The sequence below is a fragment of the Ylistrum balloti genome, unplaced genomic scaffold, assembly GCF_031769215.1.
Source record: "Ylistrum balloti isolate Yb309-2 unplaced genomic scaffold, AGI_CSIRO_Ybal_v1 Utg370282, whole genome shotgun sequence".
Classification (NCBI taxonomy): Eukaryota; Metazoa; Mollusca; class Bivalvia; order Pectinida; family Pectinidae; genus Ylistrum; species Ylistrum balloti.
This window is the reverse complement of record NW_026782216.1, coordinates 26,276-40,355: the sequence shown is the minus strand read 5'-3', so window position 1 is coordinate 40,355 and position 14,080 is coordinate 26,276. Positions and strand designations below refer to the sequence as shown.

The window sequence follows — 14,080 nt, the reverse complement described above, 5'->3', positions numbered from 1 at the left end:
GTGTTGAGGTTCTAGTATCTGATATAGTGATGAGGTTCCAGCCTCTGATATAGCGATGAGTGTGTAGCCACTGATATAGTGGTGAGGTTCTAGTATCTGATATAGTGTTGAGGTTCTAGTATCTGATATAGTGATGAGGTTCCAGCCTCTGATATAGCGATGAGTGTGTAGCCACTGATATAGTGATGAGGTTCTAGTATCTGATATAGTGATGAGGTTCTAGTATCTGATATAGTGACGAAGTTCTAGTATCTGATATAGTGATGAGGTTCTAGTATCTGATATAGTGATGAGGGTCTAGCCTCTTATATAGTGAAGTTAAGTGTTCGCTATTAATTCAAGAAGCGTTTGGCTAATTAATCAAGCTTTGTAACATATCAGAGTTGTCATTCTTTAGTTTAGTGACATTTGGCTAACCTCGGCTAGCATCAGTGCCTGTATGATAATAGTAGTTATGGAATCAGCCGAGTTGTGATGAAAATAGAAATGAAAATATCTTGAAATACTGATTTCAATCAAGTGCCCGAAAATCGGTCGACTTATTTATATGATTATCCAGATATGAAATAGATAGCGTTTGACCTTGACCCAGTACTGACAGTCACTGACTTATTTCCATAACGTGCACGTTTTTATACTGCTGGGTCACCTGAACAATTGACATTAACAGATAAAAGGCACAGAGTGTAAGGATGTCAATGCACGGTAAAAATGTTAGACACTTGTATTGTTTTGAAAAATAACTTTTTATGCTAAAAATGTAGGAACTTGTAGCGGCTATAACAGTTCCATGTTATTGAAAGGTATGCATATTAATCTAATACGAGCTGTTTCACAAGTAATTTTGAATCAGTGTTGGACTCCTACGATATTCAGTAATATCTCTAAAAATTGCTCGACTTCCGGTGTGTTACACTGTGTAGATGATATCAATGAACTAAGGAAAATATCATTACAGTCTGTTTTGTGAATCCTCCTATCTTGGTAAAATGTTTGATGGATAAAAAGACGAAGATGGATCATTGAAGCTGTATTTGTGGACTTTGATCATGTTTCGACTTCTTACAATATCATATCATAAACAACAACATGTTACCATGCATTTGACTAGTATTAGTAAACAAACTGCATCTGTCACTGAAAAAAAAAATCTGTTGCATTTGAAAGACATTATTCATAAATGCCTATATTTGATTGATATCTATTAGATTTTAGATTACTTATTTTTCGACATCATTTATCCAGTAACATTGCATTTTGTGTTATCAAGGGTATCTTCATACTTTTACTTCCATCAGTGCTTTGGGGAATAGACTTTCTTGGACATTGGATTTTTCTGTTGTGATTCCTTGGTTTTTGCAACATGAAGAAATCTAGTTTAAGGATGCTTGAAAAAAAATCCCTTTGTTCATACGAATCGGAAAGAGTTGGTAAAAAATCCCCGTTATCCTTTTAAGCCCATCCCTCGTACGTTGAATACCAGTCACTCGATTTACATCATGTTGAATGGTGTTACAGGTATATTTCTTTAACAATCTTGGTTAAAAATCGCGGGAGAAGACGAATTAAATACTGCAAAATCGTCAAATATTTAAATTACGTCATGTTTTATTGACTCATTATCATATCTGATCGAATTTAGATGCCATGGATATGATGTTTTACATGTTGGCCACACGAAATACTGATCTCTCCTTTTAACCGATTACAGCATCGCTTAAACACCAGACTACTTGACATTTGCTGGTGACCGCATCATGCCCTTATATGTATGTAAGATAGAGGTAGTAGAGATAGATATAGACTTAAAAGTTCGTTGTCGAGAACATCGGTATGTGCAATCGGGACAACTAGGTCAATTCTGATATATATATAGATGAGGTAAGCCGATATACAGCGATCGCTGGACCTATATGGGATGGGATATCCTAAAATATTGTAAAGCATTAATGGATTTCTCTCACACATAATTCCAAAGCAACGATTAATCAAACTGAATCATACAGCGGCTTCAACCTTCAGGTAGAAGTACACAGACTGTCGGTATGGCCATGAGTGATATTTTTGTTCATTAGATTACCCCATTACAAAAGTTTTAATAAAAAGATGAAACATAAATCCCTGCTAAAATTGGTTAAAGTTGAAATTTGCTGAAATGTAAGTAATTTGTTACCATGGCAGTGTTGTTTATTTTAAGACAGGTGTGCACAAATAAATTCCTTCTATAAAGTTGTATTGTTAGGTTGGATTGGTAGTATTTTTGTATTTTTTAAATTGGTAACCATGGGAATCACACGAAAGAAATTTGGGCTTTTTTTCATTTACACAATTTTCATTTCTCTACTATTAATATAATTGTTATGTGGTTTATAAATATATATGCACGAAGGGTGTAGTTTACATTACCAACCTGCCATACTTGTATACCTCAAGCATGACCTATAATTTGAGGAAAACTGCAAATAAACTGTTTCCTACTACTCCATAGACTCGTCAGAAATTCTTTGGGCCTAAGATGTTGAAATATGTAAGAAATCTAAATTGTTCGAGATAACCCTTCCAAATATGTTCTACTGAAAGGCCGAAAAGCCACAACAGCGGGAGTAAAAAGCATCAGAAAACTTTGAAATAGCTCTTCTTCAACTTGCATTTCTAGTAATCATATGTTTCTCTAAGCTGTTGACATCTTGTACGGAAATCTTTATATCTGAAGCAATCCTTGAAAACCTAATCCAGTGCGACATGTAAACAACGTATGTTGTGGAAGAGAGGTACAGCTATCGAGAAATACCAACATGTCAATAGAATCATTATCTAAACTCAAATTCAATAAAACTAGGGTAAAATATTAAGAACAGAAATTCTACACCGAGACTTCTGAAAAGGGACAAGGAGAATTGGACTAGGAGTTCCGGAAGGGTAAGCGTCTTTTGTTTCATGCACGACACCCGCCATATAAGTAGTGTATTCGATGTCGGAATTCTTTGGAACGAGTGTTACGATACTTGAACCTGCCGGGTAAGACAGGAGTATATAGGTCTCTAGTCAATTGTTAGTCTCCAATGAATTTTGGTTTTGAACGTTCTGGAACTATTGATATCGGATTTATTATACATTGTCATTAAAACCATATCGTAATATACTATGATACACTCCGGTTTTAATCAGATTGGCTTTCTTACAGTAAAAACTACGTTTTTTAAATGTTACCTGCATTTTTTGTGATAGAAGGCTCGAATTCTGACCTTGAAATATGTTTCTTCAACGGATGCCATGCACTTATACAGGGTTCATTATAAATACGAACTTGATTAGTGATATTACCATCTTACAGATGCGCACACTCCTACTCCCCTCCTCATCCAAATAACACTCACAATAATTATCATAATGGACTTTTATCATAAGCACACTGTATACCTTTGGCTCCTTGGGAGGTCCATTAAATGTCACTTGTTCTCCATCACAAGCCGTCAAATATGTTAATTAATCGAAAGTAAAGCAAGAAATGTGTTAGACATGTACGGGCCAACACGGCGTCAACAAAATTATCTAAAAGCAAAACAGAAATTTACATAAATGAATAGTACAATAGTTAATAAAATGGTTTATAGGTAACATCAGTATACGTCCCTGGTAACATGTACCTGTTGCTTACTGGCAATGTGTCACAGTCGTCAGTACAGGCCTACATACATCCTAATACCTGTTCATTTACACTGCTGCCAGTAGACAATCAGGGACGCGCCGACAAAGTAAAAGTTGAAATATTTGGTATAAATTTTGAAATTTTATATCCAACGGGGACAGACTGTTTATTTATTTATTCATTTATTAAGATTACTTAGTAGACTGTATACCATACAGTTTTAGTTTGTATAAAAGGCGATTATGAGGTACTTTATCCAGGGTCTACGTCCCTGCTTTACCGAACGCCTTTGTAATATCAATTATAATATGGTCAGTTTGTTTGTTTCTGTTATCGTTTTCTGTCGGTTCAAGGATAAAGTGAAATAGTTGTGATTCGCATGATCGCGATTTCCGGAATACGTGGTGTAGATCATACAGTATGTTACAAGTTTCTCAACAATCGTACTTTCCCTGACTGCTGTGAGTTGGCCTTTGTTTACATCGTAAGTTTTAAATTTTTCTGTCACCCTCTTGAGTTTGGTTATCAAATGGAGGTAACCCTAGAAATACTCCGAAGCATCAAGTGTGACCTACATTGACAGGCCAATCGGATTGTACTTACCTCGTGTTAGGTACCAAATATGGAAGTCGTCGAATTTAGTTTTCACGTGAACTTCACAAATAGGCCATTTATCCATTTGGATACCAAACTAGAACGTTCACACCGTTTGGTGATAATGCGAATAGATCTACTCCATAACGAAGCTGAACGTCTGCAGAGGCGCAAGAGGTGTAAACAAGCGTTGATGTAAGTATGACTGGCTTCTATTGGATAAATCTCACTTTCTGTCGCGAGTTTCAAAAATAACGTGAAGTCTTAGGATCACAAAATTTGTGATCCTAGACAGCGCGTCGTTTACGATAGCATGACTCGCTTTGAATACAATATGGTTTATATTAAATTTAAGATAACGTTCTATGCAGTGAAAATAAAGACAAATTGACTAAGGATCTCTTAATGAGACTGTTAATGATCTGGTTATCAGGGCGGGAGTTGTGAACAGGTGGGAGGTCAAATATAGCCTTGTATATAACTTTATATAGAACGTAGGCCAATAGTACCAGAGACGTATATAACACAAATATACAGTACTTCCATTTAAACCCCTTTTTTAAGGTCAGAAAATGAAGTATGCATTTAAAGGGTTATTCGCTTCAGGAACAATTTTGTAGACATTAAGTCGCAGAAGAACCTACTTATGTTCTCACCAGGCCTATTTATCAAACCAGTTATTATAACGGAATGATTTAGTATTATTTGGCTGAATGTCTCTTCTACGTTGGTAAACATATTTTTTTGTTCTTATGATTGTGCTAATAAAGTTGATTTGAATTTCATGGAATTGAATATAAACAAAAAATATATTTGATTTGTGTGAATTCTATATAGGTCTGGCTAGATAGATTTACAAACATTATCTTGACTAGGCAAAAACAGGTTTTCTTTTTATCAGCAAAATAGTGTGTGTTATATTTGTGTATATTTTAAAATTGACAAGAAATAAACCAAACAAAACCTTGGGATTCCAACTGCAGCAGCAGTCCTAAGTGAACATCTTACAGACTGGTGAAATGAACCCATGTTTAGCTAGAAGAAAATTTATGATCCATTCAGTGATTGCATTCTGGATTCTCCAATATGCTATGATTGGACAGTCAATTTTTGGATTGGCAGGGGATATGATATTACCACTACTTTGACCTGTCCGAACTGACCTTAGGGAAGTTATTTTGATACTGTCAGTAGTCATAAGGAAGAATTCTAAAAAGGAAAAAAATCCTGAAATTTGCCTTCTTTTGTAGATTATCCATTTCACAATACAGTCTTTGATTCCTGTAAGTGCAGAAAATTTAGTGCAAAAAAAAAAGAGAAATAAAAGTTGTACACAGATCTAGATTTTATATTTAAACATGGTAATGTTTAGGAAAAAGATATACTGCCAAATTGAATTTCACTGGTAAATTTGTCTCCTTGATAATAAGAATGATGTATGACAAAGCTAGCTAGTGTTTTTTGTTATTAATGGAACAGATGCCTATGGTTCAGCTAGACTCACAGTAAGATTGTATTGTTTCTGTACAATGTACACAAGCTGCACAGTGTCTCCTGACATGTATATTTGCTTTTGCAGTGGTTAAGAAAATTTCGGTATTCAAATGCCAGAAATTGCCAGTAGCAGCCAGTAATAGTTTCACCAGCCAGCAGCAGCACACTATACTACTAATACAGCAGCAGTACAATCTAAACCTACCTTAGTGGTAAAAAAATACAAAATAACTTCCAGATTACGGTGGTTATAAGACCTGTTTCTGCAGCAAATTCCCTGTGAATCTGCATCACAATGGTCAAGGATATGTGTAAAGAATGTGGTGGTGTATCACCTGAAAGGTAAGAACATAGAACTAAAATATGAATCTGTTGTCACTGGACAGGATTGCAAATTTTTGTTTCCTTCTTGGAAGAAAATTTATGAATTGAAATTGGGAAGGTTCAGAAGCTTATTATAAATTTTGTGAATTTGAAATAATTTCAAATTGAATGGAGCCAATTATTCGACTTGGGGAAAGCCCTAAAAAAAGTCTTGTGTATAAATATTTTGTAACTTTCATGTTTGAGCAACACATTTATATGGCACTAAGCCATTGATTCAGGCCTACATTCAATGTCAAATATCAGTCTTGGTCCTGCCTCTCGCATTGTTTTCCAAGTCTGTTAGACCTCAGCATTTCTGGTCTGTAAAATCAAGTTATAAACAAGGGAATTTGAAGTTTTTGAAATGAAATATGAGAAATGGCTTCTTGGTCGAACATTATAGATAAGGTTCGATTCACGGCTTCCTTGGCAGAGTTATGCCCTGTTGGACTTGGAAAATTTTCTTGGTTATGCTTCGAGTTATCAAAATGCAATTTCGTATATGAGTTCTTGGTCAAAAGTTACGCACCGAGTTCGCTTCTTGGCAGTCTGTGACCCTTCTTGGCAGTGATGTGTCCCTTTGAACTTGGAAAATTTCTCAGAAATATTGCTTTGCACAGTTTTCCCTTTATGCTTTGAGTTATAGAAATGAAATTTGGTATTACAACTTTATTGTTGAACGTTGCACATCCAGTTTGATTCCTTGGTAATCGTGACACTTTATGCAGGCGACACATATAGTTGAGGAACTCATGTATAATTTCCCTGATGTGGTTGATAATTTTCTCAGATTATTTTCTTTGATAAGCAATTGGTGATTAATTTCTTATTGAACTATTAAAATCCAAAAATTTCATCAATGCTCATTTGTCCAATCCGTAGATGCTGTTTAAGGAAAGATGAGCCTCATCGCCACCAGTTCTCAACACTCCCTGCCCCAAAGGAACATCATCCAAATTCTAGGACAATGCCATCAACTAGAAGTGACTCGCCAGCCCAGGTCGTGGAAAGAAATCCCTGGGGACCAGTCCTCCAGAGCCGAAGCAACTTTCTAGAGATGCATGTTTGTTAGGAATCTTGGTGTCATAAATACTGTTCAGCAGTTTGTAGTTCACAATCAATACATTGTCTGTGTGTACTTACATATTTTGTGTCAGATGTTGCTGCCTATACAATATTGATTATTTGGCAATAAGCCCATGCTGGGTAATAAGCCCACCTATGTAGTAGTTTAGTGCAAATAATAACAAATGATTTTTTATTTCTTGCAATAACCTCAAACGCCACTTTGAGTACAAATTCATGTCTTAGCCCCCAGGGCTTATTACTTGATAGATATATTGTATCACTCAGTTATTATCTTCTGTAAGATCAGGGAACCAACAATTTACTTTTGACTCAAAAGTGCGCAGTTTGGATGATTCATTAGCTATGAAAATAGTATTTTATGGAGTGAGTTAGATGCTGGCATGGTTTTGTTGCTTGATGAAACATTTCTATGTAATCAAAAGTTTCTTTCATGACGGTGATGATACTTCGACTATTGTTCAGGAAATTCATCATTACATATTTTACTTTCATTTTACTTTTAAACATTCCAAACATCCTTTTACCACATATACAATCAGGGTAGATTAATCCAGTCATTTTTATGTAAATGGATAGTTATGATGTGAAATAGTTAACGAACCATTAAGTGTCACTATTAGTCTGAGTTCCCCCTGGCTCATACACTAGATGTTAAATGATCGACAGACAGGTGTCTTTATGTTTAAACATGATTGTCTGTCAGAATGTCTTAACGTCTGGTTTTGGAGACAGAACAGTATTGACTGTATAAACCTAGCTTGTATGTATTTTCCATCAAAAAGACCAACAAAAACCTTGTCTAACATACTGGATTTTTCCTGTAATAAGCGCAGAGACCCAATACAGAAAAATTTCTGGCTCATGAAAATATCATTAGGGTATTATTGACTTATCACTGGACAAATACAATAAGAAAACATTCTAATACTTCAGCTCAAAAATTTACATCAAAGACAATAATTTTACTGTTTGTATCAGTGATGTCCTTACACATTTTTCAAAACGTTTTTATACCCTCCTTGAAAATTAGAAGGTGGCTTTAATTTGATTGAAGGACAGGGGTTGTGGTGACTCTACAGATATATAATCATTTGGGGATTTTTAAAATTTTAATTCAAGCTAGTTTATTTTCAATAAATTTTTTTCACATTATTGGAGAGCTTAATTGATCTTAATGTAAGAATTTTTCCTTTGCCTTTTTTTACAAGTTTTATATTAGATTTGAGACAATGTCATGGACCTTCAATACTTGAAGTACTGGTTAATATGGGTCCTATAAGTACTTAGATATGTGTGTCTTGTGTGTTGCTTGGAGGAGTTCCAGAAGCCATACGATTACAAGCACATTGTTTTTAAATGTTTTCTATGAAAACCAAAATAATGTGTTTTCTATGAAAACTATGCTATAACAATTATATCTGTCATATTGAGTGCAATACTAGGATTTGTATTTGACAAGAAAAACAAGTTCTGCTGGGGAAGGGGTATTATTGTGTTCAATGGAAGGTAGTTACCAAGTGTTCTGATGAAAGGTGGTTTATATAATGTCCAGTGAAAGGTGACCCCTATTGAGGTAATGGAAGGTGGTTCATTCCGTGTCTGATAGAAAGTGGTCGGTATTGTGTCCAGTGGAAGATTAATATCAGGTGTTCTAATGGGTGATGTTGTCTATATTGACAGATGGAAGGCGAATATTGGGTGATCTCATGGCGAAAACGGTTTTTACTTGTGTTGATGGAAGGTGGATATGTTCTGGTGAGAAATATGGTCTAGATTGTTTGATTAAAGGTTGAGACCATGGATTTTAGGGCAGGTTGTCTATGTGTCCGATAAAAGGTGGATAGCTCATGTTTTGATGGTGGCTTAATTCAAGGTCTGCATTTCTTAGGACTTTTTAGGGGTGATTTTTCAAGGTCAATGTGTATTCTAAGAGAAGAAAATCCACTTTAGACAATCTGTAGAGATAACATTACTTGGGAAGTTTGTTGTAAATTTAGTGTATTAAACTGTTAAATGTGATAAATATGTATAGATATGGTTTAGAAATGTCAAAGACAATAGTCACCAAATATAGTATGTATTGACTCCAGTTCATTTACTAACTGACATTAATTTAATGTTGAATAAACGATGACTGATATCTTAATGGTTAGTTTTGAATTTTTCCAATAAGAAAGATTACTTATATTTACATGGTGCTTTATACAAGGCTGTCCTACCTCAGGGAAATAGATTTACACTGCTAGTTTTGTTTATATTATCATCCTTATCTTTAGCCCGGTGTTTCATTTTTGTGTACTTAAGTTTTGTTTTTAGCTCAACATCAACAGATTTAGAGATGTTCAAAATTGCCCTTTGTCTGGGTTCGTCCTTAGGTCTTGGTATTGCTGTTTGTTGAAGATTTCACTCAAGTTTAACGTTAAGATTCCCTTTTTCACCAATTGAAATTGATTGAAATAACAAAACAAAATGGCTGACAGACAGCATGTTCACATTAGTTCAAATTAATTGTAATTCTATCAGGAAAAAATGAATGCATCTTTGCCTTAATTTTATCATTTATTTACACACGTTAAAATTTATGCCTGTTTTTTTTTTTAGAGAAATCAGAGAGAAAATAATGCCATGTGATTTTTTTGGATATTGATATCTGAAGATTGTCATTGCTATTGTTCAAAATTTATGCCTGTTTTTTTTTTTAGAGAAATCAGAGAGAAAATAATGCCATGTGATTTTTTTGGATATTGATATCTGAAGATTGTCATTGCTATTGTTCAGAAAATACTGGATGGGTCATACAGAAAGTGTGACTGTCTATTTCCATTTTGACTGGTAATTGAGTCACTGATTACTGCAACAAGTCAATACTCAGTAAATACAAGATTAAATGTTCTAAATTAAAAGAGTGCCAAGATCCCTTGAGATTTCTTGTTCACAGTCGCTTTATACTATACCCAGGGTAAATTGTACCTGAAAAAAAATTTCGTTTTCTTAACGGAATGAATGCCATGCAATGTTTGCAAGAAGTACATTCATGTGATGCTTGCCTATTTATGAATATCATACTAATAAAAGTGTATAAAAATAATAACCATGTATTTTTGGGAATGAAGATAAAAAGGATGATTCTATGGCAGTTATTTAATTTTTCAATAATAGCTGCTGAATTTATTTATTAAACAAGACTGCTCATTGTACAAGATGTTGATTTTGGAAGTTGTGCAGGATTACCTCCATCAGATTGTGATATTTTGTACAGAATTTAACAATATTGTATATTTTAATGTAGTAATGTTAATAAGCTGCTGGAAACAAGAATTTGAAATGAAATAAAGATCTGTATTAGGAAATAATTTTTCACTTCTTTAGAGAATGAATATATATAAATGTATTTGTTCTATGTTGTTATGATGGTGTATTTGTTGCATGTCGTGTTTATATATGACAGAAATCACTTTAACTCTGCTAAATGTTATCATCCTTCATTATTCATTATGTACAATATTTAGAGGCAATAAAAATTCCTTGAAATTTTCCAATTTGTAATTTATCCTTGGCAGTTCAACTGGCCTTAGACCTTGAAATGCTTATGTCATGGTGCGCTGTCCCTCTATCTCAATTCCACTTTTAATTACTACTCCTGATGATGCTGAGAGGACTTCTAACAGTAAGAGACATTGTTCATATGTTAGTCCTGGAAAAACAAACATTACTACATTCCTGAAAAAAACCGTAAATAAAATTTTGAGACATTTCCATGAACAGAATTGGTCTGAACTGAAATTTGCGTACAAGTGAAGGTGGAAAAAAATGAAAAACGGGAGATCTCAAGTTTGAAAGTATTTTAGGTTGTGTTACTAAATTCAATCATGTTTTTGCTTAAACATTTTATTTTAACCTTGTGTATTGTAACCAACTGAATTGAAAAACATTAAAGGGAAAAAATTACATTCTTAAATCCAATATAAACCAGCTCTTAATTGTCAAAGACATTCTCCATATTAAGAGACTGGTTTGGTACCCTGCTTGACATTGTTACATTAACCTAAATTGGCAAAAGACATTCTCCATATTAAGAGACTGGTTTGGTACCCTGCTTTAGATTGTTAGATTAACCTATATTGGCAAAAGACATTCTCCATATTAAGAGACTGGTTTGGTACCCTGCTTGAGATTGTTAAATTAACCTAAATTGGCAAAGACATTCTCCATATTAAGAGACTGGTTTGGTACCCTGCTTTAGATTGTTAAATTAACCTAATTGGCAAAGACATTCTCCATATTAAGAGACTGGTTTGGTACCCTGCTTTAGATTGTTAAATTAACCTAAATTGGCAAAGACATTCTCCATATTAAGAGACTGGTTTGGTACCCTGCTTGAGATTGTTAAATTAACCTAAATTGGCAAAGACATTCTCCATATTAAGAGACTGGTTTGGTACCCTGCTTGAGATTGTTAAATTAACCTAAATTGGCAAAGACATTCTCCATATTAAGAGACTGGTTTGGTACCCTGCTTTAGATTGTTAAATTAACCTAATTGGCAAGGACATTCTCCATATTAAGAGACTGGTTTGGTACCCTGCTTGAGATTGTTAAATTAACCTAAATTGGCAAAGACATTCTCCATATTAAGAGACTGGTTTGGTACCCTGCTTTAGATTGTTATATTAACCTAAATTGGCAAAGACATTCTCCATATTAAGAGACTGGTTTGGTACCCTGCTTGAGATTGTTAAATTAACCTAAATTGGCAAAGACATTCTCCATATTAAGAGACTGGTTTGGTACCCTGCTTTAGATTGTTAAATTAACCTAAATTGGCAAAGACATTCTCCATATTAAAAGACTGGTTTGGTACCCTGCTTTAGATTGTTAAATTAACCTAATTGGCAAAGACATTCTCCATATTAAGAGACTGGTTTGGTACCCTGCTTTAGATTGTTAAATTAACCTAATTGGCAAAGACATTCTCCATATTAAGAGACTGGTTTGGTACCCTGCTTTAGATTGTTAAATTAACCTAATTGGCAAAGACATTCTCCATATTAAGAGACTGGTTTGGTACCCTGCTTGAGATTGTTAAATTAACCTAATTGGCAAAGACATTCTCCATATTAAGAGACTGGTTTGGTACCCTGCTTTAGATTGTTAAATTAACCTAAATTGGCAAAAGACATTCTCCATATTAAGAGACTGGTTTGGTACCCTGCTTGACATTGTTAAATTAACCAAAATAAACCTAGAACCTCAAGTATGATAGTTAAGATTTGGACCATTGCAACATTTGATAGTAACTATCACCAAAATCTTGTTACAACTAGTTCTTTCTGTAGTTGTTACCAATTTAAATAGAATAAAGCCACTTGTTAAGACTATGGACAACAGATAAAGAACAAGAACACAAACAAGATCAGTATTTGGTTTTTTTAAAGAGTTTATTTCTAGAAAATCTTGATTCACCTGTTATCAAAATTATTATCTATCTTGCATATATGTTTACAAAGTTGTCATATTCAAGCACCACTACAGCTGATGTACATGATAATGCATATTTACATGTGATTCTCTCGCATGTCTTGAAATATGTAAATATATATTATGGCTATTTCGATGAACAGTGAAGCCGTTTTCATGAAAATTGCACAAAGAAAAATAATAGGGACAGAATCATTTGATATATTTCTTCATATTTTCTCTCATTTGAAATTATTTACAGCACAAATTTGGTGGCAAAGTCTATGGCATCAAAGAATAAAGAAATAATGGAGTCAGTAACCCCTGTGAGATATAAACTGAGATAAGTCAATCAAAACTTACTATTGAAGTATTTCAAGAGATTTCTGCAAAATGCAATGCTTGCAGGAGTATAACCAATTTGAAGACCCTCATGTGTTATTTCCCTCCCCTTTCTATACAGGAAAATCCTAAATATGAAACTGTAGTACTTCATTTTATCTAAGTCATGACTAGAAACTCCTATATTTTAACTTTTTTAACTGAATTTTTAAAATCTGACATTTTGAAGTCATATAATGTCAAATTGTCATATCTGCCACTGAAATAAATTATTTGCCAAAATAACTGAAACTGTTGATACAGATGGCCGTTTTCAATACATATTTTCCTCTTTCATCATTACTCTGCATTTAGTTTTTGCAGTGTCTTAGTTTTATGAAATTTCAAATGTTTTTTCTATTGTGCCCCGAGTAACCCAAGTTTCAAAAGTCAGGTGTCCTGAAAGATGAAATATAATGTTGATATCTATGATATACACATAAGAAAACAAAAAAAGAAAAATGAGATTCAATTTTTTCTGTATTTAAAACACCCATGTGATGTAAAATATTTAATGGATACTTACAGATCATCATACACATTTTTTGACAAAGTTGTAATTTCACTGTATATCATATATATATAAATTGTGCAAAATTGACAAGTTTAATGGTTTTATAAGTTAAAACTGAAGAGCCAGGAGTTAGGGCCCTCTTCCATAGGAAGAATCTGATTTCTTTATACCCAGGTTAAGACAGGAGTCAGGTGTCTCCATCTGTTAGGGAAAGGTAATTAATTTCTACCCAGGCCAATAATTAGTGCTAGGTAGTCAAGTGCTTGTAATGCTGAGGAGAGAAGTGTTGTGAATTCTCTTTCCCAAGGAGTCTGGTATAAGACTAAAAAGATTTAACATCAAGCTACACTATGACCTGAAGAAAAATCCTGAATTACAACAATGACATTGAAATTATGACCTTTTAAATTACGAAACATTTTAATGTTAGCCCCCTACATAATTATTGGAAAGTTCTATAGTCAAAAGCAACACAAATCAAGAAAAAGTACAATGAAATAAGTTATGTATACAAGACAACACAAAACAATTCCTGA

The 14,080-nt window shown here is 33.9% G+C and overlaps 1 long non-coding RNA gene across 1 annotated transcript; it reads left to right on the top strand.

Moving 5' to 3' along the window:
• The first annotated feature begins 4,353 nt into the window (after positions 1-4,353).
• On the top strand, positions 4,354-8,531 carry LOC132552850 (uncharacterized). The gene is made up of 3 exons (XR_009554340.1): positions 4,354-4,438; positions 5,823-6,079; positions 6,986-8,531. It is a non-coding gene; the product is annotated as an uncharacterized LOC132552850 (long non-coding RNA).
• Positions 8,532-14,080: the final 5,549 nt, after the last annotated feature.